Source organism: Varroa jacobsoni, unplaced genomic scaffold (genome assembly GCF_002532875.2).
Source record: "Varroa jacobsoni isolate VJ856 unplaced genomic scaffold, vjacob_1.0 contig01090, whole genome shotgun sequence".
NCBI lineage: Eukaryota > Metazoa > Arthropoda > Arachnida > Mesostigmata > Varroidae > Varroa > Varroa jacobsoni.
In genome coordinates, this window is record NW_019214581.1 from 83,734 (window position 1) to 90,637 (window position 6,904).

Below are 6,904 nucleotides of genomic sequence, written 5' to 3' on the forward strand. Positions count from 1 at the left end.
AAGTCCCATCAACGTTCAACGGCCTGACCGAGCGGAGCAGCCAACTGGCTCCGCATGCTCAGCGGCCGAGAACGAGAAGGAGCCACGAAGATGCGTTCCCACGCTCGCCAGAACCACCCCCTAGCCAGCACCGATTTCGCATCCCCTCTATGTAAGACTCGCCTCGTCTCGTCTCACAGAACCCCTCCTGAGCGGAGTGGAGCGGCGTGGGGGTACTTCGTGGACTATGTAGTCGGAGAGTCCACAGCAGTTATCCCAGAATGGTGTGGATCCCGACCGAATAATCGAATATGTACCCATCATGGCTATAGTCAAAGCAGCAGTAGCAGCAGCTAGGCAATCGTATGCATTGGCTGGGCAGTTAACAGCCGTCCAATGTGGGGCTATGCGGGACAAGGAAAGCAAGAGAGAGGGAGAGAAAGGAGCGAGGGTAAAGTTTGGCGCGTACCGTTTCGAATTATTGGGGACACTAGGCGAACGCTACACGCAGAAGGGACAGCGCCGTCATGCAGAGGCTTCTAGATAACCTAGAAGGTAGAGGGACCGAGCACACCATATAAAACCCCAGCAAAAAGCACCTGGTAACCTCTCTTGTCTATCTCGTCGCCCGCTCTGAATAGGAAATAATTTGTTGAATCAACACCATCGATAGTTGCAGCTGTCGGCAATAGTGACAGCATTTGCGCGCCTTGTTGTGCAAGTTCGACAAGAAAAATGCTTAGAGCTAAATTAGGGCTTTTGCGTCCTCCTTATCTTTCGTACAATTACGTTACTATTCAAAGCGACTATGGTCGAATGTAGTAGGTACTAGACCACGGAACAAAGGCATAGTAATCTTCTGATACTTGTAGCGATGCTTCTCCCGCTGATCGTTATTAGTTTGGTACTCCCGCAAGCACTTGCACTCGTCTAATTGAAAAGTAACAGCCTCAATGGGTTTATTACGTCCCCAGAAGCTTAGTTCAGCTAACTATTCAAGGATGTCGGTTACCTCACACCACTTTGCTTCGCTATTACTCATGTAATTCATCTCACAACCTTGAACACGACTTGCGCCTCGTTTGCAGTCAAAGACGTCGTCGGGATGACAGGGATTAGAGTATGACTGAACATGCGCTCCTGTCCTTACCTTATATAAGCTTTAATTGCAGTGACCAGTTTGACATATGCTTCTGAACCTACCCCACATATGTAGATGGTAAAGAAGGTTAACTATCAAAATGGCCAAGATGTAACATTGATTGTTTGTGAGACTGAGGTGAGTTTTCGTTGAAAACATTTTTAGGAGCTCAAGGTTTCAGTTATCACAGTTAATTCCATCGGGTGAGGTCATCGTAGAAGGCTCATCATGTAACTATAATACGTCTGATCTGCGAGCACTGCCACTGCAAATCCGGATGCGATATTATATATGTGGATCGCAATAGGTCCAGAAATTTGCCAGTGCCTTGGTCAGCGTCAGCGGTTTATGGCTGCTCGTTGTTATGTGTAGATATCGTTTTTAATGCAAGCGCGATGGTCAAACCCAAGTATAATCTAAAATTAAGATTGTGTTTCGCGATAACATTTTTTCTAGCGCCACACCTATGTAGACAGTGTCCGAGTTGTGCAGAAACTATACAGAAAGGCTGTATAAAAACAGAAAGCTGGCAAAAAGCATGATATAGAGAAAAAAAATAACGCTTTACTGTGGTCGATGGTGTTATTATTGGCATTGTCGGTGCTGATGTATGCGTCTTCGTTTGTGTTTTCTGCTCTTTTTACTGTAAATATATACAGTACGTTCGTATAGGTAGGGTTTTGTCTTGCACTTTAATCCGTCGAAGATGCGGCGAGATCAACACTTATGTCTGTGTTGTTGGCGTCGTAGTGGATATAGTTACCATTGATGCTGTTGTTGTTGACCTAGCTGTAGACGGTTAGCGAGCCTCTGCACTGTTTGATCCTTCGATCTTCCTTTGAAGACCGACAACGATTGGTTACATCATGCACGCCCTTCTGTATATTTCAGTCGGTCATTCGAATGACTGACAAGGCTGTCGGCGTCCCACATTCTAGCGTATTACCACATACTAGCGTGAAAAAGCGTTTCGTGTAGCGGAGTAGAGGTTAGCTCTCCATTAATCATATTGTCCCGTTCATATTACTCCTTCCATTGCTAGTGTTAGTGCTGGAAATAAATTCGGAAGCATTGCTTCACCAGGAAATTCGATTTATCGGTTATCTATAGTAGCGTGCTCGAATCCGTCGCTATTAGTCTATTTGTATAGTGGCCCGTATTAGTTAAGTTCTGTCTAAACGTACGTAGCCATCATTAACGGCCGTTGTTTTTCTGCCAATGAGAAACCAGTGTACTTACACAGAATAGCGTTCAGCTAGTGCGGTCGATCGATTCGTAAATAACATTATCTTTAGCAGAACAGCACGATGACCTCACAGGACCGGCTGGTCTGCCTATCTGTTAGGTCTCTAGAAGTCCCCTGTGCGGAGTTACCAGGAGAATGCTGCCTATGGGTCTATGCTTCGTAAACTTGATCATATCTCGTGTGTCTAAACCGCTAACGGAGGCCGTTGGCCTAACGCAGTCTGGTAATGGTGAGCAGTTAGGCGAAAGTGTCCGAAAAATTCGAAGGTTCGAATTCGTCGTCCTGGTGGCTTTATTGTCGTGGGCTTTCAAAGCGAGATGTCTGCCGGCTAGCCGTTTCTACCATATCCACGCTAGAGCTCGTCACCGTGCTAGTAGTGAAGAGGTCCCTACACTATAATGAGTAATCGGAGGGAGAGGGCTGTTCGGAGGTGCTCGGTCGACGTTCTTCGCTGTCGGCCTAGTCGTCTTAAGCTGGGGAGGGGGCGGGGGATTCATGTCTTCTGCGAGCACCATCTGCCGCCCGGAGGCATCTGGCGTCTCGGTGACGCCGTGCAAGTGAGCCAGCATATGAGCTCACTGGCTCAAGGCTCACAGCCATTCTACGACTGACAAACGCCGACACGAACGTCGCCTTGGCCAAGTCCACTAGGTCGATTTGCTGTTGTCCGAAGCCGCTGCTTTGGGCGGCGGGAAAGCTCAACGATTACGAACCGACATGATTCTCTTATAAGGGTCGTCACATCGGGTAGATCGCACAGCGAGCCGGGCTCGCTGTACTATTTACAGATAGTACGTTTTTCCACGTGTAGGTGTGTATCTGTTTGCGCAAATTTTGGGAGCTTGTCTCGCCTCGAAGGCACCATCAGCAACAGCACCGTCATCGTCTTGGCCGTCGGAATACCCTATGAACCTTCTGTGGATGTATGTCTGCTCAGTGGCGGTCGAGTAAACCCCGCCGATTCGCGTGACGCGAAAGAAATCCATGCCGGATATTCTAGAAAAAAGAGCAAATACAGAAAAACGTGTATCCGAAATCACTCATTGAGAATTGTTGTTTAATTAACAAGCGTCAAACAGAATTCGAAAACGGTCATCCACAATACATTTTACTGTTATTGTCACGGCTAGTCTGAATATATAAAAATAAATTGCGCTAACTAATGTTTTACAATGATCACGAGAGAACAGAGAGGAACGTGCGACAGCTTACGATATCGGCAGGGGCAGAGCTATCTATATGTTGAAAATTACATATATTTTATTAAACGACATAATGCAGATGTGTTTGCTGCCGCTGGCCCCGCCATCACTCTCATGAGGTTTCTGTTGTCTCTTTAGTACAATGTGTCGTTTTGTTGGTTGAGTGTTCTAAGCAAAGTGGTAGTATTCGTTAAGTAGTTCCGTGTTAAGCAAGAAACCTCGTCAGCCACTTCTACTGTCGTGTATGTCTGCTTGTGATTGATTTAATGTATGACAATCGCAATGTGTTGTATCAACCTGCCTGTGCATTTTTTTTTTATCTTTTAGAGGAGATGCTGCCCTTATAATACAGCAACAGCGGCGGAGCAAACCATAGCCGGTCACAGCCGTTGCAGCTGCAGCAAGGGCAGCCGCATTGGCCAGATGAATTAGGCACGTTCGTTCCAAGGCTAGACGATATTTGACGTTAGGCAGCCTGTCTCGAAGAGGGCAAACGCTGTCGGTATACCCCACCTGGCGTCTATTACGGTTAGTTTCCTAAGCGAAACGACAACGACAATAGTTACAAGGCGAAAAACATCAACTCTAGCAGCAGTACAGAAATTAGAAGACGATAAAAATAAGCGCTGTTCAACACTGACTGCAGTAATAGGCGATAACAACCAGTTTACTGCGGCATGTCCGTGTCGTTACGTCTATATGCGTGTTTGTGCACCAGCAATGTTCATCTTTCATTTATATATATATATGAAGTAAGCGGCTGCCCGTTGGCGGTCTGATGATTTGCGCGCGGTTTTTTCCCTCTTGCCCATGCGCTCTCCGTTTATCTATTTGCCGCTGCCCTTTTTAGTAATGATGTAATAACGCAGACGGAATAACAACAAGCTCGTTGTGCGAATCTGGTCTCATATGAGGAGCGAGAAAAAGGACATTCAAATAGATAGACGGACTGGCTGGCAAGCAGGCAGGCGAAATGAAGGGAGAAGATTGCTACCATTCCTCGGACTGACCAACGGATGCTGTCACAGATTATCGAACAACGACAACAAGTACAGGAGTTATTACAGAATTGCTGATCGTTGCTGGTCCATCCGCTCGGCCGAGCCGAACAGTCCGCTTTGTCCGTCATCATCTACAATAGATCAAATTGTAACAACAAACAACAACAACAATAATAATAAAGACGACATAACGACAGTAGCCCTTATATCAACAGCAACAACAGCAGCAGCAGCAGATACGGCGATATCGATCTGCCATCCTAAAACGTTCAAACTAATGATCATAGGTCGATTTATGACGAAAATATTTTGAGTTAGCTAGTTTTGTGAAATCTCACCAATATCCATGTCCTTCATCAAGGCCTTTCAGTGGAATCAGCAAACGAAGCACACAAAGATAACCATACGATATTAATGTACTATGATTTTATAACTCTATCGACAGACTTCGCCGGCGCCGAACTAACAGTGAAAAAAATAGAATAATATGCAGAAGTGTCTGTACATCTCCGAACGTTTTTGACCCATTCCTAATGAGAGAAATCCAACAAAGAAAATGTGGGTCGCTGTTGGCTCTTTATGGTGGCTGGGCCAGCCTCGGGATGAAAAGATGAAATTAAGCAACAGGCGCTAGTTGGTAAAATTGGATCGTTTATTGGCTCTCATGGATGAGATTACCATGACGCTGACCAAAATACGAACGAAACTATGAGATTGACTAGTGAATGCGCGTTGATTCGGATTGTTACCAGTACCAGAGGAATGATTTTATCGTTGATTAAGGTTAGCAGCGGTTGTATGAATAGTGATCTAAGAGCGGTAATTCGGAGAAATTACTGCTAACAAAAGTAGATCTGAGGATGTGACTGGGGCTGATGACAACGACTGAAACAAAAGCGACGCCCAAAAGGACGAAGCTTGGAGCCAGGAAGCCTTTTCCGCCCCCCCAAGCGACGTTCCTGTTGTGGTTCGTACCTTCTTTTTGTGTCTGCGCGATCAACTAATGCCGATGCTGTTTTCTGTAGACGATTATTAAAATTACCTCGGTGTATTGTGTTGATGGCGCACTTGCATAATTCTCTTAATCTCTTTGTTGCAATCTTTGTAGATCTTGACAAATCTTCAGGGTGGCTAGCCAGCGTCGTATGTTGAGACCTAACTAAAAATCACAGGATAACTTCGACACACAACGATAAGGTTGTGTAGAATGTGTCGTTAGGGCTTTTGAAGAGGTCACCTAGGATCTTCTTAGCGATATGGAGATGCGTCAGATTGCTACCCCTAAATATTAATAAAATCGAAGATCCTTTTCGGTGATTCATTGCTGTATCATCTTGTAATAGTCGAGGAGAAATCCGATGACAAACTCGTGCAAGTAGTAGAGCAAGGATGTCTATTAGAAAAAATTACTGTTTTAGTTGCTTGTATGCTTCAACGACGTTTGGTAGCTAGTTCAGTTCTAGGATCGAGCGTCCCAGCAGACACTCATGCCATCGTCTGCTGATTGATTGACTCAGTGTGATGCGGGAATGTCCATGTCGTAAAATGGTATCACCACCACCCTTACCAGCCATAAAGAGCAATTCGGCTTTTTCTCCGAATTCTGATAATCGAGAGGGTTCCTACATTAGAGAAAAATCGCCGTCACTTCATTTGCCCGCTGACGTGATAACGTTGACGATACCAATTGTTAAACCTGTAATTAGTCTGTTCTGATAGAAAGTTGAAGTTACTATATGTATATTTTCATTATTTCACTGTTATTTATTTGTTAAGTACCAGTGGCGAATTTCGATGTCGAAGGCTCAGAGACGACAAGGCGGCACGCTGTGTAGTGCTGTCGCTACGTCTTGCATTTTGCTGCCTCGGCTGCTGTTGCTGAATGCAGAAGTTCTGATGAACAAGTGTCCTCTCGAGCCTCCACGTTGCTACGTCCTATCCTATTTCACTTATCATGTCGTTTCAGTATACAACGTTGGGCATCATAACTATCGCATATTGTCGATGAAAACTTGATGAGCTTCTTCTTGCTTTTCCTCTTTCGATTTTATAGTCTTTTGACGGCGCCATTTCAGGCTGGTCGAGCGGCACCAATTTGTCGGAGAGACTAGCGGCGCGAATATTGCTCGTTGTAGCGAGCATCGTTTGTGTTTATTACGCTATTGGTTCTGGCAGTATGTCAGTGTGTATATACATTCCTTTTTTTGACAATAGTGCTTGCTCAAACAGGCCACAGCCTTGTCCTTGCTAGTCTCCCTCAAAACGCCGACAAAAGGATACTTCCGAATCTGCTGCTACAGACATTACTCGAGCTACGTTTGTTACGTATGTAATG

At 45.3% G+C, this 6,904-nt stretch overlaps 1 long non-coding RNA gene across 1 annotated transcript in view; it reads left to right on the plus strand.

The window, feature by feature from the left end:
* LOC147751932 (uncharacterized) overlaps nt 1-4,327 on the plus strand; it is a 31,305-nt gene extending 26,978 nt beyond the window's left edge. The window contains exon 3 of the long non-coding RNA XR_015315485.1: nt 3,896-4,327. This is a non-coding gene — a long non-coding RNA (uncharacterized LOC147751932). The remainder of the gene's footprint in view (nt 1-3,895) is intronic.
* Nucleotides 4,328-6,904: the final 2,577 nt, after the last annotated feature.